Below are 25,416 nucleotides of genomic sequence, written 5' to 3' on the forward strand. Positions count from 1 at the left end.
CATTGTTTAAAACTCCCTACAGCCTTTCTTCCCAGAACATCAAAAGCAGTCTATAGAGGGGCTAAATCAAAGTGATTCATTGACTTCAGACAATAGAAAATGACAGATCCAGCCTTTAATCAAAGAGGTTTGAGCAGCCATTGATTGGAAGACAGGCTCACTTTCTTCAGGGCTGACTGATTGACTTTTGAGCTTTCTTACTTGCATCCTAATTAAAAAGCTAACTTGGATGTCAAGTATTTTAACTTTATCAGCCTCCATCAAGTCAGAGAAACTTCTCACAATATATTTCCATTGTCCTTTGAATTCTTATGGAAAAAAAAATTAGTAAAACCCAGTTATTTGGAAACTAGTTTGTTTTTCTTCTGTCTAGAACAATCTCAAACCTAAAAGTGGAAAGAAGATATGGGGAGAGGAGAAAAGGAGTCTTTAAGAGTGAATTTATAGTCTCTAGGCCCTCAGTCACTGCAAAAACACTGAGGAGAACAGAACAGCTAAAGGATGACAAGATGCTCTGTGATGGACTGGTTCATCAAGGAGTAGGAAAGGAATGTTCTGATTGGCTGCTGATGTCTACAGAAGCCATTTGGTGCATGAACTGAGAAGCCAAGAGAGGCAACAAGGCAGAAGAAGTTAAAAAAAATAAAATAAGAATGGAAAGAAGAAAATGGTAGAAAATGGTAGAGAGCAGAAGTAGATAGTAGCAGAAACTCTGGTAGAGGGTAGATTGAATCAATGAATCAACAAACATTCAAAGCACTAACTGTGAGCCAGGCACTATGGCAGTGCACTGGGGATGTAAACAAAAAGCCAAAAAAAAATCTTGCCTTCAAGTTGTTTGTGTTCTAATGGGGAACACAACATATTCATAGATAGGTATAGACAGAGTAGATGCAAAGTAATGTCCAAGGGGAGGGCATGCCTAGGTGGGCATGGACACCAGGAAAGGCCTGCTTGGGCTTAGATTTCAAAGGAAGTCAAGGATTCTAATAAGCAGAGATGAGAAAGAAAAATATTTTAGGTATGAGACAGAACCAATGTAAATGCACAAAGAGGGAGACAGAGTATCATGTATGAGGAATTGCAAGCAGGCCAGGGTAGCTGGGCCACAGAATGCAAAGATGAGCATAAAGCATAAAAAAACCTAGAGATGTAGAAAGGTTCCAGGTTTTAAAAAGCTTTAAATGTAAAACAGATGAATTTTATATTTTATCCTAGAGGTAATAGGGAGCCTTGGAATTTATTGAGCACGATGGTCGTTGAGGTTTAGATGTTTAGGGGTACTGGGACCCCAAAATCATGACACACAGGTCCTGCCCAAAAGAATTTGACCCAAGCCTTCTTTCAGCCAAAGACAAGGTTTATTAAAGATGAACCATATAGGCCAGACTCTTAAGGAATCTGAACATTTGTAACTCTTGTAAGGGGATGAGTGGGCATGAGGAAGTCTCAGCCCCTAAATGGCAGCCAGGATGGATCTTATATACAGCCAAGTAGTTTGGGGTGAACAAAGTAGGGGCTGGGAGGAGGATCTTGAAGCTGAGGTGACTGGGGGAGGAGTTTAGGGAGGATCTGGAAGCTGGGGTGACTGGGGGAAGGGTCCTGGGAGAATCCTGATGAGATTGTCTGGGAGGTTGAACGGGGTCTGGATAAGATCAAGGATGGGAAACATAATCCAGGGCTATTAGGCCAGTAATAGACAATGGAGAGCTAGGCTTAATTAGGGTAACAAAGAACTGAGAAATAGGGCCTAGGCTATAAGGAAGAGCCATTTGATAGTAATAATAACCTCAGGAGACTGCTAGACTTCCTTGATCAGGTAAAAGTTCAAATAGGGTTCAAGGGTTTTCTGGGCCCATAGACAAATAAGACCCAAATTCTTTTTGGAGTGAGGGGTAAAGGTCTTTGCTTGTGCCCATACCCCATTAATGTTGATATCAGATCTGTGCTTTAGGAATCTCCTCATCTTGGATCTCACAAAGCTTATTGTTGTGCAACTTGCAATATTTATCATGCAATATTACTTATTGCTAATATATGGTTCTTATTTCCCTAATAGACTGTAAGTTCTATGAAGGCATGCTTTATTAAATTTTGTATCTCCCCCAGCACAATGATCTGCACACAGTAGGCACTTATTGATTGTTGAAACAAAGAATGAATGAATGAATGTATTTTAAAGTATTAAATATGAGCCAAATAGCATGCTTGAGGAATGGAAGGTTCTGGTCTGTGGAATTTCTTGGGTATTTGAGGACTGGTGTTTTTTCATCCAATTCTTGTTATTGTTTAGTCTGAAAAAGGGAAGATGCACAAAGAACATGTTAACTATCTTTTAGTTTTTCAAGACCTGTCATGTGCACTTGGGATTTGAAACTTCTGCTTGGCCTCCAAAGGCAAAAATTAGGAGTAGTAGTTGGGAATTACAAAAAGGCAAAGTTTGGCTTGAAGTCAAGAAAAGCTTCCTAATAGAACTATCCTAAATGAAATGTGAACTGGGGAAAGAGCAAGTCTCTTCTTTCTTGTGTGTTGGTAGTGTTGCCATCTGAAGTATTCTTCTTTTTGTCCATTTTATTAAGGTTTCTTTTTTGAAAAATTAACGAAACTATTGTTAATATAGAATTCAATGGCATATCACATCTATACTCAATGATAGGCAAGTACAGACTGATGATTTAGTGTCATTTCATAACATTGGTTAGCTCCCATGTGTCACAAATTGGACTTTTGCTTGCATTACATGCAAGCTGGCATCATTTTAGAATTCACACTAAAGGATTTCTGCAATATTCAATCACATATTCATTATAATCTAGGTGTTGGTTCCTTCTCACTTGAGGACTTCAAGCAAAAGCTTGATGAGCACTTCTCCAGGATGTTTTTGAAAGTGTTTTCTTGGGGTAGAGCCAAGATGGCAGATTAAAAGCAGTGACTTGCTTGAGCTGTCCCCCAAAGCCCTCCGAATACCTGTAAAAATGGCTCTAAACAAATTCTAGAGCAGCAGAACCCACACACACACACACAAAAGAGTGAAACAAATTTCCAGCCCAAGACAACCTAGATGGTTGATTGGAAAGGTCTATTGCCTTGGGTTGGGAGAGAAGGCAGTTCAGCATGGGCACATAGGTAAAACAGGCCTCAGCGAACCTGGAGCAGGCCTCAGAGGACTGAATCACGGGCAGCTGTGGCAGTTTCCAGACTTCTTAACCCCAAAGACAACTTAGAAAGTCAGTAGGAAAAGACTGTAACCTCAGTGAGAGAGAAGCTCAGTCCTAGCCCCAGTCTTGGCACAGCCCTGGGGTTGCAGCTGCATCTGGAGTGTCCAGCCCACAGACTGAGGGGGAATCAAGTGGCTGATCAGAGGAGGATTGCAGGGATCTTGTTGCTGGTGCTGAGGCAGGATTCTCTTGCTTTGCTCATGCTTGGATCTGGGTCACAGTTCTAGGTGGCAATCCTGGGGCAAGGAGGAGTGCTGGCATGGTGGAGCTTACGATGGCAGTGGAGAGGCAGAAAAGTGTGCTTGAGGTCTCTCATAGACCAGAACACAGGCGAGGAAAGGAATAAACCCCTCATCCTTGATCATACCACCTTGGAAGAACTGAAAACTTACAGGTCCCTAGAAGTATCTCTGAAAACAGTTGCACAAAACCCCTGAAGCTTGAGACAGTACATTCTCCCCTGTGGAAACAGAACCCTACCTTAACAAAGAGTTTATAACTCAAGCAATTGGCTGGAATCATGAGAAAACTTCGCAAAAAAGTCAGACCATAGAATCTTTTTTTGATGACAAAGAAGATCAAAACATACAACCAGAAGAAGACAACAAAGTCAAAACTCCTACATCCAAAGCCTCCAAGAAAAATCAGTCCCAGACATGGAAGAGCACAAAAAGGATATTGAGAAGCAAGCAAGAGAAGTAGAGGAAAAACTGGGAAGAGAAATGAGAGTGATGCAAGAAAATCATGAAAAACTAGTCAATAGCTTGCTACAGGAGACCCCAAAAAATGCTGAAGAAAATAACACCTTAAAAATAGCCTAACCCAAATGGCAAAAGAGGTCCAAAAAGCCAATGAGGAGAAGAATGCCTTCAAAAGAAGAATTGGTCAAATGGAAAAGGAGGTTTAAAAGTTCACTAAAGAAAATACTTCCTTAAAAATTAGAATGGAGCAATTGGAAGCTAATGACTTTATGGGAAATCAAGACACTGTAAAACAAATTCAAAAGTATGAAAAAATAAAAGACAATGTGAAATATCTCATTGGAAAAACAACTGACCTGGAAAATAGATCCAGGAGAGATAATTTAAAAATTATTGGACTGTCTGAAAGCCATGATCAAAAAAAGAGATTAGACATCATCTTTCAAGAAATTATCAAGGAAAACTGCCCTGATTCCACCGATCAGTTCCTGAAAGAGATCCCCAAAGGAAAACTCTTAGGAATATTGTAGCCAAATTCCAGAGTTCCCAGGTCTAGGAGAAAATATTGCAAGCAGCCATAAAGAAACAATCCATGTATTGTGGAGCCAGGATAATATAAGATTTAGCAGCTCCTATACTAAGGGACCAGAGGGCTTGGAATATGATATTCCGGAGGGCAAAGGAGATAGTATTACAGCCAACAATCTCCTACCAAGAAAAACTGAGTATAATCCTCCAGGGGGAAATATGGTCATTCAGTGAAATAGAGGACTTTCAAACATTCTTGATAAAAAAACCAGAGCTGAATAGAAAATTTGACTTTCAAATACAAGACTCAAGAGAAGAATGAAGAGGTAAACAGGAAGAGAAATCATAAGTGACTTATTAAGATTGAACTGTTTACATTCCTACATGGGAAGATGATATTTGTAATTCATGAGACTTTTATCATTATTAGGGTAGTTGAAGAGAAAAAAAATTACATGTATAGATAGTTTGATAGATAGAGGGCATAGGGTGAGTTGAAGATGAATGGGTGATATCTGGAGAATAAAATTAAGGAGTGAGAGAGGATTATACTAGGAGAAGGAGAAAGGGAGAGACAGAATGGAATAAATTATCTCACATAAAACAGACAAGAAAAGGCTTTTACAGTGGAGGGGAAGTAAGGGAAGGTGAGAGAGAATGAGTGAATCTTATTCTCATCAGATTTGGCTTAAGAAGGGAATAACATACGCACTCAATTGGGTGTGGAAACTATCTTATCCTACAGGAAAATAGAGGGGAAGGGGATAAGAGAATGGGGAGATGATAGAGGGGAGAGCAGATTTGGGGAGGGGGTAATCAGAAGCAAACACTTCTGGGAAGGGACAGGTTCAGAAGAGAGAATAGAATAAAAGGGGGGGGCAGGATAGGATGAAGGGAAATATACTTAGTTTTCTACAGCATGTCTGCTGTGGAAGTGTTTTGCATGACCATACAAGTATAACCTGTATTGAGTTTCTTGCCTTCTCAATGAGGGTGGATGGGGAGGGAGGAAGGGAGAAAATTTGGAATTCAAAGTTTTAAAAAACAAATTTTAAAAATTGTTTTCACATGCAACTGGGAAATAAGATATACAGACAATGGGGTATAGAAATCTATCCTGCCCCACAGGAAAATAGAAAAGGAAGGGGATAAGAGAAGGGGGGAGATAGAAGGGAGGGCAGATTAGGGGAAAGGGTATTCAGAATGCGTGCTATCTTGGAGTTGGGGGAGGGACGAGATGGGGAGAAAATTTGGAACTCAAAATCTTGTGGAAGTGAATTTTGAAAACTAAAAATAAATAAATCAATGAATCTTAAAAAAAGGAAAATGTTTTCTTGTTCAGGTATGGGCTGAATCATTGATGATCTGGGGTTCCTCAGAGAAGGAGCCGCTACAGAGCCCTAGCTGTTGTAAGCCATTTCCTTACTTCCTAGAGTGGTTTACTTCTTTCAGAGGATGGGTGATGACTATTATACATTTTGTAATGGGGATTCCTCTTTTTTAATTTTTTTGGGCCCAATGGCCACTGAGGTCACTTCCAACTCTAAAATTTGGTGCTTATGTCATGTTAAATGTTTTTCTAAAATGAAAATATTTCCTTTCTTAATTCAGTAAGTATATATGGTGAATGTAATTCCTCCTATTTAAAAAAGTTTGATTAACAACCTTTTAGGATCTCTATCAATATTCAGGACATCCATTCTTATTGCTCCAGTCTATGGGTAGAGATGTAGAAGGTGTAGGAGGTTGGGCTTAATTGGTATCTACCCTAGGGAAGTTTCCATAATGCCACTCTTCTACCTCTCCATCTATCTATCTCATTCAATCAGTCTTGTGAGCTTGTTTTGTTGACATTTTCCTATCTTGATAGTGGACCATAGTTTTAAAAATCCTGCTAATTCAAGATTATGCTTATTTGGATGAATGTTTTCCTAGCTATGGTAATTCTCTCACCCCCTTTGCCCTTTGTAAATTTTGCCTCAACTGACAGATGTGAAATAAAATGAAAATGCCAAAGTTGTTTTTGTTTGGTCTTAGTAATGCAATCACTTGCAAAAATGAATTTTTTTCATTATGTAACTGAAAGAAAACATGTAAGAATTAATAGTTGGTAGGAGGGAGCCTACAGATAATCCATATGCTAAACACCGCGAAGAAGAGCTGCTACATGATATTATTAATATCACACAGCAAATCAATTCCTGCAGTGTGGCTACTTTTGCATTTGCTAAAATAAGGGAGTTTGTCCTCGGTCTGGGAACTTGGGAAAGAGGATGATGACCAGAGAGGCTTTCTTAAGTCTAAATTTCCTTGATTCTGGAACCTGACTAGTTCAAGGCAGCACTATATCCTTAGGTTATGGGGCCATTGGAGCAGCGAAAGACCATCTATTACTTTCTTAGGACCAGGAGAAAGGCAGAGAAAGGGCCCTAAGGAAGAGAAAAATGGGCTGTGTACATGTGTCTCATGCTGCACTGATATATAAAGATCAACTATGTATCTGTCACAGTTAAAACACTTGGGAATTTTGGAACAGTTATTAGCAAATTTATTAGTCAGTAGGACCATCTTACCACAAGATTGAAGGCAGGGCTATTGAGTTGTGAGAGCAGGAAGGTAGCACCTGCTGCCAATAGCCTTAATAAGGGCATCAGCCTCTCTCACTTTAAGGTTGGCTATAAGCATAGATAGCTTATGACTCTAGGGTGGTGTTTCTGAAACTGATGTTACACTGTGATTATAGAACTGAGTCTGTTGATAGGAGGGAAGCAAGAGAATCAGATGAGACAACGATAGAACAGGACAGCTCTGAGGAGTCTTGTTAACTAGATGTCTTCCCTGTAGTATATCTGTACTTTCTGTTGCATGCATCCCTTGTGCACTAAGCTGCACAGTAAGCTGCTTGAAATTTTAGGCACAGGCTACATAAATTCAATAAACATTTATTAAGTGCCTACTATATGCCAGGCACTGTGCTAATTGCTGGGAATACAAAAAGAGGCAAAAGACAATCACTGACCTCAAGGAGCTTATAATCTAATGGGGGAGACAACAAGGAAACAAATACATACAAAGCAAACTATATATAGGATAAATAGGAAAAAATTAATAGACAGAAGACATTGGAATTGAGAGTGATTGGAGATTTTGCGTAGGAGGTAGAATTTTAGTTGGGACTTAACAGGAAGCCATTGAGATCAAGGAGGAGGCAGAACATTTTGGGTATCAGAGGGCTGGGCAGTGATGGCTCTGGGACAAGATCACAGCTTCATCCTTTCTAATACATTGTAAACCCTTCCCTTCTTTCTTAGGTGTACTTAGGTCAGAGGCCACAGGAAATTTGTAGTCAGTGGTTGTGGCTTCCTGAAACATCATCCCTTAGTGAAATCTCATGCATTGTGTCGACCTGAAAGTTTGGTTAAAGAAGGCAAACAAGTTAGGTGATATAGGATTATATTGTTTATTCCCTTTACGCTAGCAAATCATGTATACATGGGAGCCAGGACGTGATTCTGACTCAGAGATTAAGTAGAATGGGAAAAGTTTTTATACAGTTTAGAGTGATCAGACTCAGGATGTCTGTGTCACTTTTGATATAGTCTCCATATGTTTTCTGACATATAGGATGGGAAAGGAAGTTTCTTAGTTGAATAGGTTGTAAATACAATAAAATAGGAGAATGTCAAAGTGTCAATTGAAATTATAGATCCAGAATGTCTGTGTTTCCTCTACATAAGATATGTCCACAGGATACCAATATAAGAAAAGTCCCACTGTTCAAGAGAGTTATCTGGTCCCAGGTATCCTGTCCTTAGTAATCACAAACAGGAAGAATGCTAATCAGTTCCATCTGGACCTGTAGTTGCTGACACAGGAAGGGGTATTTTTAATTCACTCAGAAAGAAAAGATTAATTCAGATTTTTGGCCCCTATTGGGGCCCAATTGATCTTAAATAATTATCAATGGAAAGTTTACCTTTGGCTTGCTTTCCTTTTTCTGCATTTTCTTTACTCCTGTCTCATTCTATTTCCTCACCATTTCATGTTTTCCCAGCTCCCCTTCTCCCTGCATTTTCTCACAGAGAGAAATGGTCCGTTAAATAAACATATCTTGCATGCTAGCTATTATACACATAGTAGCTGATCTAGGTGCTAATTCACACTAAGGTATTTGTGACTCAGTAGTAGAAAAAACACTTGAAATCAAACTTTGGTTTGAATCCTTCCTCCTTTCCAACCCCTTTCAATTTTAAGCTTTTTGATCTTGAATAGGTCACTTTACTTCTCTGGTTTTCAGTTTCCTCATTTGTAAAGTAGACATAATAATATCTGACCTGTCTCTCTTCTACTGCTTTTTTGATGATCAAGTGAAAATGTTTTGAAAATTGTAAAGTTCCATGCCAATCAAATAAGAGGTAGCATTATTAATGTATCACTCTTTCTTTGGGATTTATTTAAAAAAGGAGATGATGTAATTGGAATGTTTAACCCAAAATAAAGGGTCAAAAATCCTTAACTTGTGTCCCCAAACCGAAGCTCTGGTTTTGGGCAGATTGGGTTCAATATTGGGTTTTTTCCCCACTAATCATACTCTTTGGCTCATGCTTTCACTCGGATTTCCTTTAGGAAATGCCAGAATTTGGTTTGTTGAGGCTCCCCTCAGTTTTCCCTGAAAGCATTAGATTTGGCTCATCCTTTCTTATCAGAGGGGGCACAACCTAAGAAAAAGAATACTCAGGTTCCATGCAGGTACTTAGACTGCTGCATTGAATTTAGTGTGTGCTTTATGTTGTTTCCTCCATTAAATTGTGAACTCCTTGAAACACTGTCTTTTGCCTTTTCTTTGTATCTCCAGTGCCCTATACACAGTAGGCACTTACCAAAGGTTTGTTGACTGATAGATTGACTAACCTGGCCAAAAAGAAAAGAAAAGAAAAGAAAATGACTCACAGACAAAAAATAATTAAGATAACTGGCTTTCTCTATACAATTTTCTTCCCCCTTTTACAGGGACTCATGAAGTCCTCCAGATACAGAGTATTCTTATGGGATTGGTCCATCCCCACCCTGACAGGGAGAAAACACTTAGTGCACAGTTTTAGAGTCAGAAGCCCAGTCTAAGAGACAGGGAACCCAGCCCTGTGAAAAGTTTTATTTTTCCCATAGACATGTACAATCTTCAAGACTTATGAAACTGTCATGGGGATAGATCATAGATCTAGAATTAGAAGAGATCTTAAAGTTCATCTAATTCAACTATTTTAATTTACAATTGAGGAAATTGGGGCCCAGAGAGAGGAAGTTATTTTTTCAGGGTTATGGCACCCCAAGTGGAGAGAAAGACCACATGTGGCAAGAGGGGCTGTAGTTGTGTGTAGCTGCAAGGAAAGCAGAACAGACACCTCCAGCCTCTTCCCTCACCCTTCTCCAAGAGAGACTTTCATTCCTGCCAGGTGCTTTTTTTCATCACTAGTTCTGGGGGTTTGCAAGCCCTCAGTTCTTCAAAGGTGGCATGATCCAAGAAGTGTGATCACCACCTTCCAGACCTGTGCTCTGGTTTGTGAGTGACCACAAGCATTCTTCTCCACTCTAGAATTGTAACCAAGGACCCTGGACCCCTTCCATAAAATGGGGGTAATAATAGCACCTACATTCCAGGGGTGACTGAATCAGCAGGAGTGACTGAATCAGCTGCTAATTCTAGAGCTCTGCTTTAAGATGTCCAAGGCAGGGAAAGGGAGCTTGGCTCTGAGCTGTGGAGCAATGCACTCCTTACTTACCTTTGCTTCCCTCAAAGAGTTCTCCCCCCCAATATATTACTTTCCCAACTATCCTGCTTGTCTGTGCTTCCTTCTGAATTTCCTTCTGTTCTCTTCTGTTTAGTCCCCCCATGACTCTCTCTTTTTCTTTTTTCTTTTTTAAAATAGTATTTTATTTTTCCCAATTGCATGTTAAGACAATTTTTAGCATTCATTTTTACAAGATTTTGAGTTCCAGATTTTTCTCCCTCCCTCCCCTCCCCTCTTCCTAAAATGGTAGGCAATTTGATATAGGTTATATATGTACAATTATGTAAAACATTTCCATATTAGTCACACTTGTGAAAGAAGAAACAGATCAAAAGGGAAAAAACACGAAAAAAATTAAGTGAAAAAATATGCTTTGATCTGTATTCAGAGTCATCAGTTCTTTATCTGGATGTGGATAGCATTTTCCATCATGAGTCCTTTGTACTTGTCTTCTGTCATTGTGTTGCTGGAAAGAGCTAAGTCATTCAGAGTTGATTATCATGCAATGTTGCTGATACTGTGTCAGTGTTTTCCTGGTTCTGCTCATTTCACTTTGCACCAGTTCATACAAGTATTTCCAGGTTTTTCTGAAATCTGCCCACTCATCATTTCTTATAGAACAATAGTATTCCATTACATTCATATACCACAACTTGTTCAGTCATTCCCCAATTGATGATCATTCCCTCAATTTCCAATATTTTGCCACCATGAAGAGGGTTGCTAAAATATTTTTGCATATGCAGGTCCTTTCCCCTTTTTTATGATCTCTTTGGGATACAGACCTAGTAGTGGCATTGCTGGATTAAAGGGTATGCACAGTTTGGTTGCCCTTGACTCTCTTTTTTAATCACTATTTTAAACTAAGAATCCATATGGCATCCATGTCCAAAATCTGTCTTTTTGTGCTTTGAGTCCAGCACTTCTCTGTCAGGAGGTAGGTAATGCATTTCATCATAAGTCCCTTAGATACACGGTTGGCCATTGAATTAATCAGTCAGAGTTATTTTTCTTTATAACTTTGTCCTTATACAAATTGTTCTTCTGGTTCTGCTCACCACATTGTACATCAGTTTACACTTTCCAGAATTCTCTGAAATGATCTGTTTCACCATTTCTTTTGGCACAACAAAATTCCATTACAGGCATGTAATACAATTTGTTCAGACATTCCCAAGATGATGGGAACCCCATTTAGATTCTAGGTCTTTTCTTCTTCCCCTTTTTAATCTCCTATTAAGCATTAAGAAGTTTGTTTTGTTTGTGACTATTCACTCCTTCATATTATTCTCCATCCTAACATTCCCCAACTACCCCCCCTGCCCCAATCAATCCCTTATTGTTTCCTATTTATTTTGATATTGGTATGTTTTTTTTCTTTTTGTATGAGTTTGTTTCATCAGATGCCCATTTCTCTCAACCTTTCTTCAATGTTGGTAAACTCTTCTCATATATCTCAATTATGAAAAATAGCAAAATCTGCCCTTTTCTTCCTCCTTTCTAGATGAATATATTCTTTTTATTCTCCCTTCTCTTCCACCTCTACACACCTTTAGAAGAAAACCAATGCAACCTCAGAACCTCTGTTTTTCTTAATTCCTTTAATATTTTTTGATGACATTAAGTTTCCAAAGCATATGGTCTTAACCTGGGTCCATAAACTTAAAAAAAAAATTGATAACTGTGTGTCAGTGTAACTGGTTTCCCTTGCAATTCTATGCATTTAATTTTATGTGTTTAAAACATGATTCTAGGAAGGGATCCATAGGCTTTACCAGACTGCTGAAGGGAGTCCAGGACATAAAAAGGTTCTATACTATTCTATACTGATAATTATTTTTCTCTTATTAGAATGTTAGCACTACTTCATCATATAGCTCCTTCCAGTTGCTCAAATAAATCCATCTTTCCAAGTTTCTCCTTACTTGTGTTTGCATTTCAAAGTTACTACTCAGCTCTATTTTTTTAGTTAAAAATGCTTGAAAATCCTCTATTCTATTAAAAATTAACCAACATCCTCCCCACCCTACCCTCAGATTATACTTAGCTTTTTATAAATGCTATTCTTAATTTTAAGCCTCTATCTTTTGTCTTTTGGAATATTATATTCAAAGATCTCCTTTACAGGAGAAGCTGTTAGGACTTGGGAAATCATCATGTGTTTATTTGGTACTTGCATTGCATCTTTCTGGATGCTTGCAGTAGTTCCCCCCCCCCCCAAGATATGGGAGCTCAGGATTTTGGTTGTGTCATTCCTGGGATTTTTCCTTTTGGCATTTCTTTCAGACAGTAGTAGATTTTTTTTTCATCTTCATTTTACTTTCTGACTCTAGTATCTCTTTTTCTTTTATGATTTCTTGAAATACGGTATCTGGGCTTATCTTTTCAATCTTCTTTTTTAGAGAGTTTAGTGATTCTTAAATTATCTCTCTTTGAGATGTTTTCTAAGTCAGTTTAATACATCAAATATTTCATATTTTCTTCTATTTTTCAATCTTTTATTTTTTTTGTGGTTTCATGGATTAAATGATTTCTTTTGGGGATGTTCTTTTTCAGGGAGTCTATTTTTCTTGGGTAAATTTCGTCATTTTCTGTTCTGTTATTTATTCTCCTAATTCTTTTTGTCATAGCTTTTATTTTTTTTAAACCTTCTGCTTTACTTCTTTTAGGTATTTATGTAATCCTTGAGGAAAAACATTTTTCCCCTTTGAGTCTCTGCTTGCAATTGTTTCAGAGGCTTCTCTCTCTATTTTGGGAATCTATAGATCTGCAATAATTTATTATACTGGTTAATGTCTTCAATTTCCTCATTTCTTTACTTTTGTTTCTGAATTGGGGCTTTGTGTTGCTCTTCCTGCTGCACTTTTGGGTGGGGTGGTAGGCCCTGTTTGGTATTGCTCTGGGTCACCTAGGTTCATTTGCTTACTTCTATCTCCTGGGGTTATTTCTTTCTGTATCTTTGAGATTCAGAGTACTGGATCTTCTGGGCCCTTTTTTAACATCTCAGGGCAGAGCTCTGGGACCTGAGATATAACGGTCTAAGTTTTGCCATGTTGCATTGGTAATTACCTCTCCCAGGACTTCCAAGTTTCTAACCTTGAGGCTTTCTGACTACCCCGAGACTTTCTGACCTAGCTGGAAGGGATCCTTACATCTTGCTGTCTCCAGTCACAAAGCCTTATATAAAATATGAATAGAGTCTTTAAGCCTTTGGGCCATCTCTGGTGAGAGGTTGAATGTTGGTTGCCTGTACTGGCACTAGCCTTTCTAGTAGCTCTCTTTTCCTAATCCTCAGTGTCTTCTTACTGACTCTATGCAGTTCTGGAGTGTTAGAGGTCATTTTCTGTAGTTTTTCATTGGGTTTCTGAATCATTATTTAGCCTAGTCTGAATTTCAGGTTTTTGCTAGAGAAGGTATGTGGGATTTATTCAGTCTGCCTCTGTTTGGGCAGCCATTTTGGTTGGAAGTCTGGCAGCTCTTTTTCTACTTCATCACCCTATCCATACTCCTCCACAAAGAGAAAATGCTCATGGTTGCTAGACACAAGAAACTCACTCTTTCAGTGAAAACTGCTTCTTCCAGATACCCATTTAGTCATTGATCCTTATGGCATTACCTCAGAATTGAGTCTCATCTTCCCTCAATAAAAATAAGACACTCAGGTTTGCGATAGCATACGCTTCATTTTCCAGGGCAAGCATAGTCCATACAACTCCCAGCACCAGTGAAAGGCAAGGTCTGAATTTCCTTTTCTACACTGTACTCTGTTCCTTGTTGTTCCTGCTTGGCAGAATGGTACAGTGGAAAGAGCATTAATCACACCTCTGATGCTTACTATCTCTGTGACTTTGGGCAAGTCACTTACCCTTTTGTGGCCTCACTTTCCTCATCTATGCAATAAGGTGTTGAGTGGATGACCTTTGAGGTCACCTCTGTTTCTAAAACTAGAATCCTATAATTGATTGTACTTGGTCTGAAACGTGGATTTTTTTTTTTTAAGAAATTATTTCCTAACTAGGAGACTTGCTTAACCAGGAGCCCCTCTGTCATTCTGATGCTACAATTCCATTTCTTCTAGTTTGTATTTCTGTAGTTTCCAGGGTAGTCAATGAATTCCTCATTATTCCACTGTTGGCTATATCCACTGGCATCTCTGGGACCATAATCTGGAGTACCAAATTCTCTGAAGTATATTATTCCATGGTGGCCACAGGGTCATGTGGCTGTGGAGACTTCCCTCCAAGGAGCCAGAGTCTGTACATATCTGATAGGTTTTTCTCTTTCCATTTTCAGATCTGGTTCTCACTGACTATTTCCAGCTCTCTAGCTCTCTCTTTTTTAAAGGTCAGGTCTAAGGGTATAGCTCAAGTATGAAATTCAGCAGCAGTGTGGTATTAATAAGCCATGAAATCAATTATCAAGGTGGTATTATTTCAGTAATTCCCAGAATTCATACCTTGTCAAGGAGCTTTCAAAGACAGAACAAAGGCCCATTCATGCATGTTACTGAGGAGTTAACTTTGGTGAGGGAATCTCACACTGACTGGGTTTAGGCCATACAAGAGATATTCAGAAGAGCCTTACCAGAGTACTCCTAGGCATAACCTTATACCAAGAATTCTTAATTTTTTGTGTCACAGATCTCTTTTGAAGTTTGATGAGACCCACGGATCCCTTCTCAGAATAACATTTTTAAATAATTGGAGGAAATGCTAAATTTCAATTAGAGATTAGTGAGAATAAAGATGTAAATTTTCTCCCCATCCAAGTTCATGGACTCTCTGAAATCCATCCACAGATCACAGGTTAGGAATAACAGCTTTATATATTGAATACAATTTCAGGCACTGTGGGAGGGGATAGATATTTTGGGACAAGTTGTCTTTCTAACACTCTTCGAATAATACCACAGAAATAATTACTTAACTTAATCCTCATCATGAAATCCCATTAATACATCTTCCATCAGGTATTAAAGCCATTTCTTAGTTTCCATTAAGCCCAGGACTTTACTTAGTGATGTAATTTTGGGAAAATATTGACAGAGTCTGCCCCCTGCTAGAAATATTAGCTGGAATTACATGTGATGAGTGTAAATAGGACCCTCATTATTTATACTTTCATTCACACCTACTTGTGAAATATAATAAGTACCTCTTATTAACAAGCACTAATGAGTATAATAAACTTAGGAGACCTCAATTCAAAGAAGTATGATTACAGGTAAGAGTAGAAGAGCAAATAAGAGTCTCATTTGTACCTTTCTTCCTTGAACCAACAAATCTTTATGGTCTTAACTGCTTGTTGTTTAAACTAAGTGGTCTCAGTTTATTTTCATTCATTCAATCATTTAGCATTTTCTTTTTAATTTTTGTTTTCAGTTCCAAATGCTCTTTTTTCTCCCACTCCTTCCCCCCCCCCACTGGGGAGGCAAGAAATACCATACCTATTATAAATATGAAGTCATGCAAGACATATTTCCACATTAGCCATGTTCTGAAAAAAAGAAGCAAGAAAAATAAAGAGAAAAAATTCTGCTTCAATCTGCACTCAGAATCCATCAGTTCTCTAATGGGAGGTGGATAGCATTTTTTATTATGAGTCTTTCCAGATATGTTAAGTCATTGTATTGATAGAGTTGCTAAATCTTTTACAGGTGATTATCATTACAATATTGCTGTTACCTACTGGTTCTGCTCACTGCATTTTGTATCAGTTCATATAAGTCTTCCCAGGTTTTTCCAAAACCATTTTCTTCATAATTTTTTTACAGAGCAATAGTATTACATCACAATCATATACCATAACTTGTTCAGCAATTTTTCAATTGATAACTATACCCCCAGTTTCCAATTCTTTGCCAAGTTTAGAAAGTATTATGTGTAAAGCCATATATATATATATATATATATATATATATGTATGTATTTATTATATATATATATATATATATATATGTATTGTATTTAGGTCACTGTCATTCCCACTTTTGTAGAGAAACTTTATAATTGGAAAAGTGTTACTGTCTCCTCCCCTTCCCCCTCCATCCATCCTTGATTCAATTGGAGTGTTTCTTTGATCTGAATTTTACCATCATTGGGAATAAAATCTCACATTCTGTCACTTTTCAAATATCACACAAAGTAAAATACACATTTATTTGGCAACTTCTTCATGGAAAAATGTACCATTTAAAGGAGCATTTTCTGTGCCCTCAAATGCATCATCTTCTGGAATGTGAGGTCCTGGACCATGAAGCAACAGAGTACAGATTTATGTTACTTCAGAGGAGAAGCACATTGTTGAAAAGTTGCCTGTAAATTTTGCTACATGAATTCCTTTTCCCCCAATGCCTTTCATTGTAATAATTGGAGATATTTTTCTCCCAAAAATTTAACATAAAAAATTTGCAAATGTAGCAAAAGTTTTTCAAACGTACATATTTAAAGAAAAAGTGGATAATTCAGTGAAATGTTGATAACAGTATGTAAAATGGGTTGTAAATTATGGATAATGATTACACATTTATACAGTACTTTAAAGATTGCAAAGTATTTCCCCTATAACAACTCCATATTATAGATGGTACAAGCATATTTTTCTCATTTCACAAATGGAGAAATTTAGAACGAGAGGCGAAATAACTAGTCCAGGGCCACCCAGTGAAAACATGCCCAAAGTAGAATTAGAAGTCATCTTCTGACCACAAATGCAGTTCTCTAGGCACCAAACCACAGTCTGCCTTACTTTAGCTCTTATGTATGTCATAATATTTGAAAAGCTACAAATACATCCTAAAACAAAACAAAACAAAAAGATGACTTTAGCATGCTAACCTGAAGAAAGAAATCTTCCTTCCTCTGTGAGTATTCTGTGGCAGATGAATGAATAAAAATTCCCATTGGTGGTTCAATCCCTGTTTCCAGGAGTGGAAATTGCTGTCTTTTTAGAAATGTGCAGACTGAAGGAAGGAGGCAATCAGCAAGCATTTATTATTTGTAGGCACTGTTTCAGGACCTAGTAATGAAAAGGCCAGAGTGGAATGGTCCTTGCCCTCAAGGAGCTTACAGTCTTGCCAGGGGAGACAACATGGACATATGTGTGCATCTCTTCCCCTCCGTCAGGTTCTTTACTAAGAATTTGATTTCCCAGATCATGGCTCTTACTTTCAGGGCTGTAGGGGGAATGCAATGGGTAGCTATTCCTACTATTATAGCTCTTGCTTCCTCAGCAGTATACTCCCCATTAACGATCAACCTGGAAACTCAGTTGTCACTTATCAGAGGCAGTTACTCAAACAAGAATAGTTAGTACAAAACATTTGCTCCAAAAACTTGGGACACCCTCTCTTACGAATACATACAGTCTATTCTCCAGTCATCCTTTTGTCTTGCCACTGGACTTTGAAGATTCTGGAAGAGTGAGTGAAACTGATGACTTTGTGCAGCTCTACCTCACTTAAATCCAATTCATAAGCAAGTCAAGGAATCACTCCTTGTTGTCACTGGTCTTTTTTGAAAATGAAGGACAAACAACAATAATAATAACAGTCTGTTGGAAGGTTGGGATGGGGGTTGGATTGGAGGTGTGAGAGTGAGAACAAATTTAAAGTACAGTAGTAGTAAGACACATGGGTCAGGAACATATGGCTGGGCTTCTTCTCTCTAGGCTGGATTGGCATTTCTTTTGGATGTTTTGATTCATTTTACTCCCTGAGCCTGCTCCTTGGTTGGCAGCTGTAACTTTCACCACTTCAAGCTTCAGGCTCATCTGTTTACCCTTAGCTGGGGTACTATTGTGTTCTTTCAGAAAGAGTGGAGATCCTTTCCCTGGGTTCATTCAATGCCTCTCCATTTCTCTAGTTGTTCTTTCTCAGGACCTTGACTCTGAAGTTTGTCAACCTCGAGGCAAGAGGTAGTAGAAGCAAGGCATAGGTCTCCTTCTTGGTTTAGGGACAGACAGACATAGTGACAGACTTGATTCTAACTTACCATAATAACAAAATACCTTATACAAATTTTCATCTTGGCAAGCCAGGCAATCTGCCCAATTAGGGTTAAACATTTCTGGAATCCAGAGTCTCTCAATTTCTTAAAGCTCTAATGTTCTTTTGTGGGTTAATGAAAATGAATGGTTGGGGAAATGATATAGAGAGGCATTGTCTTTGCTGGCATTTTTCACATCGAAATCTACTACCAGTTGCCTCAGATCCCCTATAGGGTATAAAATGATTAAATCATATGTGAAACATCTTATCTTTACATTTCTTTGTCTCAATTCTTGACTCTTACAGCCTACAATTTGTTGAAATCTAGATGAGGTACACAATCACATAAAATTGCATACAAAATAGATATAAGGTCATTTTAGGAAGAAGACACTACTAGCTGGAGATAGGAGGAAAAATATCGTCTAGAGGGAAGCATTTAAACTGAGACTTGAAGGAATTTGGGGATTCCAAGAAGCAGAGATGAAGAAGACCATTCCAGGCTTCTGGGACAGCCAACACAGAAGAACAGAGCAAAGAAAGATACAGAAACACGGCAGGCACAGTGTTTTAAAAGCACTAGGAATTGAGCAGAAGAGTATAGCCCAAACTGAAATAAGATGGACTCATGTCTTTTGGACTACTGAGTCAAGGCTCTGACTTTCTATGAAGCTTGGCTGCCAATTATCGGACAGTTCCCCATTTCATAAATTCTGCAAAACCACACTTAGAGAAAACCAAACAATGGAACCACCTTCTACAGAATGTTATATTCCTTTTTTCTTAGAAGGCTTTCTGGTTGTAAATACTCAGAGTGAGAAAAGCTTGATATTTTTTCCCTTCTCTGTGTTATTAGAACTCACCTGAATGACTATAGATGTCATTGAGGAGGCTCTAAGTATTCCTCACCTTGAAGCAACTGGTATAATGTCATCCATGAAAGAATCTCACCTTTAACAGAGAATCAGTCTTTCATTTAGAATCTGTGCTGTTTCCTTCATGATAATAGGAAACATTTCAGGTCCATAACCATCTCTTTGATGTATGTCTTACTTAAAACTCATTATCAAAAGATAGAAAAACATGTTATCTCTGTTGTATTAAATAATGTAAGAGGTATAAAATGTTTTACAATTTCTATACATTATGATTAGGATAAACTATTATTATTATATTGACAGGCAGCATGGGGATAGTGGGTAGAAAGCTGGATTCAGGGTCAGGAAGAATTGGTTTCAAATTCTTTCTGGTTCAAGTTCACATACTGATTGTGTGACCTTGAACAGTTGTATAAACCTCTCAGTGTTCTAGGCAGTTCTGTGAGACTCAAATTTCTGGAGAGGGTGCTGACTTTTATTGGTAAATGGTTTCCTCAACTAGTAGCTCCTTAGACCAATGAAATCCTAGTTCCTGTCCCTGACCCTACCCCTTGTCCTATTGTATCACCTAAGAAATCTAATAGATGACAAGGCAGCAGGGGGGCTGCCTTGCTGGATGAAAGCCTTTAAGGCTGCATTTTGTTCTCCAGAATTAAATGTTTTATTATAACCAACAATCAACAAACTGAGACCTTGAATTTTCAGGACTTTTTAGTCAACCGTGTAACTATTTTAAAAAAAACAAACACACACCAAACTGCCTGTTTCATTATCCCATTTTTTAAAAAATCAGGGATACTCTTGACATATACATACACAGATATAGATGTATATGTATAGATATGCACGTATATGTGATCATTCTCATAAAGATTTTATAGAGATTAGAAACCAGGCATATGGGTTGGTAGTTATTTGATATATTCTTAATTGCATTTGTTTTTCCAAACAGTAATAATCTGGAATATTTTTTTTCCTAATAATGTGTTCTTTTCTGCTCTTTAACTTGTCTTGGGACCTAATTACTCAAAGCCTCCAAACCTGTGTTCCCACCAGCATAGATGAAATCGCTTCTGTGTATGTCTGTTCTGATCCAGCTGTTTTCTCATCCTTTGATGCCATTTCCCTTTCTTCATTTAGCACATTGGTGACTAAGGTATCAATCCAGATGGTGTAGTCCCAGGGTCATCACTGAAGATCATAGAATCATAGATCTAAAGTCAGAAGGGACCTTGGAGATCATGTAGTCCAACAACCTCATTTTACAGAGGAGGAAACTGAGGGCCAAGGAGGTTAACTGATTTTTCTTAAGGTGTTATTTTGTTATAGTAATGTTGACAAATCTGTTCTATTTTCCTCTCTGTTGTCTTTCTATTTTCATCTTCAAATGATCTTAGGATGATCTAGTTTAATTGTGTTCCATGCTAAGCTTTCTGAAAACATACTTTTCCCCCCTCTACCACTTTTTTATGAGGTACTAACTCTGATAATCTTTAGTTTCTTAATTATGAACCATATTTTCTGACATTTTTAGCACTTTTTCTATACATATCTTTGCATTAAAGTCACTGGGTATTAAGATATATACTAAGCCACTTTGGAGGGTTTTTACTGAGTTCTTTGTAGAAATTCTCCATTTCATCAACTACTACAATATGATTTTCTGCATTCTCTTAAATTATCTTCATGTAGGGTTTTTTTTTTTTGTTTACATTTATCATGATCCTGGTTGCCTTTGGGCCCAAGATCAAGCCAACTCTGCCAACTTCTTAATTGTCTTTTGGAAGAGAAGCTGTGTGCTGTCTTTTCATTAACCATAATTTTCTTATGAATGAATGAATGAATAATGCATTCATTAAACTCTTATTTTAAGCAAAGTATTGTACTGAGTACTGGGGGATATAGGTAGAAAGAATAAGGCAGTTCCTGTTTTCGGGTAGTGTACATTCTAACTGGGAAAATAACAGATATGGAAGGTTTTAGCTGCAAGTCAGATGGAAAGGCCCAATGGTCCTTAGGGTGAAACAACAATGCAGATGTTAAAGCTTCTTATTCAATATCATTTCCAATGATAAAATCAAATCTTCTTCTGAGGTTGAACCATTTGACTTTGGCAGCAAGAACTTTCCTCTCTATATCTTTAGTACCTGTGACTGTAGCCCCTGGAGGAGCAGTTGCTAGACTGAATCTCCATAAGAGTTGCTTTTAGGATGAAAGCTTTAGGCATTGGGATAGAAGTGTTGTTATTCCCAGGGCTTGGGAGCTCAGGGTCTTGGGCTGTTTTCATTGGGATATGAGGGAAGATGGTAGTTAAAGTAGTGGTTGTGGTTTGATTGACCAGCAAATGCTGCCTCCTGTCTCTCTCCTAGGGTTCCTCACAGCTTCAGCTAGATTTGCTTGCCTTCCCTTTGCATAGAAGTTGATTGGTAGTTGATGGGGATGGCTGTGCCCTTTTCCACAGGAGTTGCTTCCTTGGATAATGGCTGTGAAGCAGAGCTGGTGATCTGCTATCTTGAAGGTGCTACCACTCTGAAGGTTCTTGGCTCCACTGATGGAAGTTAGTTAGTCAGCAATCATTGCTGGTGGTGATGAGGAAGGTGGGTTCCCTCTCCACACTGATTTCTCCTCTTAAATCTTCTGGTTTACTTTAGAGTGAGAATGTTATATTGGTAGAGTTCAGTTCCCTTAGTAGTATGCTGATTTATCAGTTAATGGACAAAGATCTTACGTTTAGCATAATAACTGTTAATGTTTATAGATAGTCTTAAAACTTTTTTCAGCATCTTCTGTTTCCTTCATTACCACTTTGACACTGTCACCATGAAATCAGGAGAGGTCTGCACAGAACTGATGACTATTTCGTATTTTGCTTTGATTAATGGCCAGGAAATGGCTAAAGAATTCTCACTTGGTGGTTAGTGAACTAGTGTTAGTTGTTCCTTACAAAATAGCTATAGCCTTTTCAACCTATAAGAATGCCTTTAAAAGTTCAGGGTCACTTCCATATCAAAGTGAGATGTCATAGTAAAACTTATTTGATCTAGACTTGTGATTTCATCTGTATGGGGAAATTCTAGTGTGGAAACTTCATTAGATATAGATTGGCAACTCTCTGTAACTTATAGTCTTATGGAAGTAGGAAGGGAGGGAAGGAGGAGAGAGAGAGGGAAAGAGAGACAGAAGGAGAGAGAAAGAGACAGACAGAAAGACGGAGAGAGAGAAGCTTTCCTGGGAATGAGGTACAAGTGAGGGCTGAGAAAGTCTGGAACACAATAACAGAACTAGAGAAAATATAAATCTTGCCTAAGTGAAATAAATACCTTTTAGGTCCAACTTATGATTTACTTAGCTGTCACATGGGAGGTATCAGACCTGCAACTAGACCTGGGCAACTTGAGCTTTGCTCCCATATACCAAACTCCCTCACCCACCATACCCAACTTATTGAGACTGATCCTTCGCTAACCTTGAACTAGGAAGCAGGAGATTTTCACCCTTCTCTTGTACGTATCTTTCTGCCATGAGGGACCCACTCCTCTCATACCCAATCCTCGTACCCTCCCCCCCCATCTCCTGTAGGGGATGTCTAATGTTTTCTGTGGATCACTTCTTCATTTTCCCTCCCTCTTTTTCTTTCCTTTCTCTCTCCTCATCCTGGAGTTGGCTAGTTGTATCAGGAGGTTGTATCTCAAACTTTTTTGAGGTTGCAGACTTCTGTTTCCCTCATTTTCATTTCCACCTTCTCCCAGTGTTTTGCATTGTTGCTGTAGTAGACTAGAAGGGACAGTCCTCTGTACCTTTCCATCCCTGCTTGTCATGTTCCTTCCTCTATCTCATCTCCGTAGCTCTCTATAGGCTGTATCTTTCATCCATCCTCCTTCCTTCCCCCCAAGGATTATGGGGAAAATGTCAGTCACAAATACAATACAAGGGTCTACTCATCTTCTGCTCCTTTTTGTCTAGTGTGATTATACCAAGAGAATCTTATCTCTCATTTATCAAACCACTATCTATTTCTTTCAACTTGCTGGCTCCTTGTAGGGGTTGGCCTGCCAAGGGAACTGTACTTGGCTGGAGCAAATTGTTTTCTACATTTGTCTTTTGCAATTGTCTTCTTTCTTTACCCCTACCTTGTCATTACCAATTTCTCCTCCTTGGTTTTGTTTGATGAATCTGCAAGATTAGAAAGGACTTTCCTTCATACCCCATCCCTATCAACCTTCACCTGGGGCAGGGGAGAAGGAGGAGGAAGGGGTGTTTGGTGATAGGACTGTTTTCTGTACCATTACTTTCCCTAACTTTATCCTAACCACTAGAATTCTTAGTTTCCCTTTTGGGTATTATTCATCAGTGTGGGAGGGCAGGAGTTACATCCCTCCTTCCTCTTCTCTGTCTCATCAAGTACCCTCAAAGGTTCAAAGCCCTCAGTAGAGGTCATTTGAAATGAAAAGAATTGCTGAACTTCTCTGAATGCTGAGCTAGACTCAGTGACAAAATGCAGGGTTTCGAAGGCAAGTCAGAATGAGAAGAGGGAGTCTTTATCATAGTCTTCAAAGCAGAGACCTTTGGTGTATCTACTCTGGAGCTCCCTGCATCCAAGTTGGTGAGGGTAATCATCAGGGTCCATCTCCTTCACTAACTGGATCTCTCTTGGCCACCTTAGGGTCGCCTAGTTAGCATACCAGAACCCTAATCTCGGAAACTATCCCTCCAATGGTATTCTGGTAAATGTTTAGCAATGGGCCCTCTGGAAAAAAAAAATATACCCACAACACACCTTTAAGTTTAAGTTTAATTTAAATTTTATTGCCAAAACAATAAATCAAGGACTGATTCATAGCATTTGTCAATTGTTGAAGTGTAAATGCAAGCTCTTAGAGCTTTCTCCTACACATCTCTGTGGGGCTACCTTTGCCTTGTGGGGCTAGTTTGGTATCAGACTCTGGCCATGTCTAACTCCCTTGTTTAAGAATTGGGGAAAGAGGTAACCACTTGGACCCCATTTTATCCCCATTTAAGTCACCTTATACAGCTCAGTCTCTAGTGGCACTTTCCGCTTGAGGGAAACACATTCCAGTGGGGTCCCTTTCTCCAGCCAAGCTGCTTTTGATTGTGAGTAGGTGCTGAATAAACCTGCTTGCTTGACTGTTCTCTTCTCTGAAGTTCTTGCTGCTTCCTAAGTACCTCATGTGAATTCCCCTGGAGATACTGGATCTCTGGCACTGATTTCCTTAACATAGCCAACAGAAAGAGACATAGGTCACATATACCTTAGGCTTCATTCAAGTTGGAATACTGGTCATTGCCCAAATACACACAGTGTTTTTCTACCTCCTTGTCTTTGTTTATATTTTACCTTATGTATAAAACACCTTTTTTTTCTATCTTTGCTACTTGAAATTCTAACCACTCTTTGAGATTGAGCTCTTGTGATACCTTCTTGCAGACCTCCATGATCCTGCCATCCACAGGGGATTAGGACCCAATTTTGAATTCTCACAAGTGCCTTTCTTTGGACACTCACTCTCTATGTTGCATTAGAATTATCTGAGTACTCATATATTTTACCTTGTCTAATAAACTTTCAGCTCTTTGAGGACAGGGCTCATGCCTAACTTACCTTTTTATTTCCTTCTGTTTGTCTGCTTATTGACTGAGTTGTTTATCAAAGCAAAGTGGCACTGTGTTATTTGGGTGTGGAATAAAGAATTACGCTGAAATCCTGTCTCTGACACTAACAAGTGAGACTCAGTGTCTCAGTATTTTCATGTGTAAAATAAGATATTTCACTGTATCATTGGTTCTTAATTTGAGATTCATGGATAGATTTTAGGAGTTCCATGAATTTGGATGTGGAAAAGTTACATTATTTTCACTAACATCTTAACCAAAATTTAGTATTTCCTTCAATTATTTAAATGCATTATTCTGAGAAGACTGTCAAAGGGGCCCATGATATGAAAAAGATTAAGAATTTTCATCCTAGATAACCCCTAAGGTCCTTCTAGCTTTAAATCTAAGGCCCAATGGCTAAGATTTCTCACAGTTGATTTGAGCTAAGGTCACTGATCTGTGTGGGTCAGGTAGCTAGTTATATCTTGCTCATTTCTCATGGCCATAAATGCATAGTCACCTGCAAATGCAAGCTGCTAAGGATACGTGTGATGGCAGCCCTATCTGCCACTACAGGGAACAATGCACTAAATCTATGTTCTATAGATGCTGGTCCAACACATTTCCCTTCCCACTCACTTCCAAGCCTGAAGCTCCAAGTTAGGGTCCTGGCTAAAGAGTGGTATCAACACCTCTAAGAAG

This window comes from Phascolarctos cinereus, unplaced genomic scaffold (assembly GCF_003287225.1).
Source record: "Phascolarctos cinereus isolate Bilbo 61053 unplaced genomic scaffold, phaCin_HiC Scaffold_4;HRSCAF=312, whole genome shotgun sequence".
NCBI lineage: Eukaryota > Metazoa > Chordata > Mammalia > Diprotodontia > Phascolarctidae > Phascolarctos > Phascolarctos cinereus.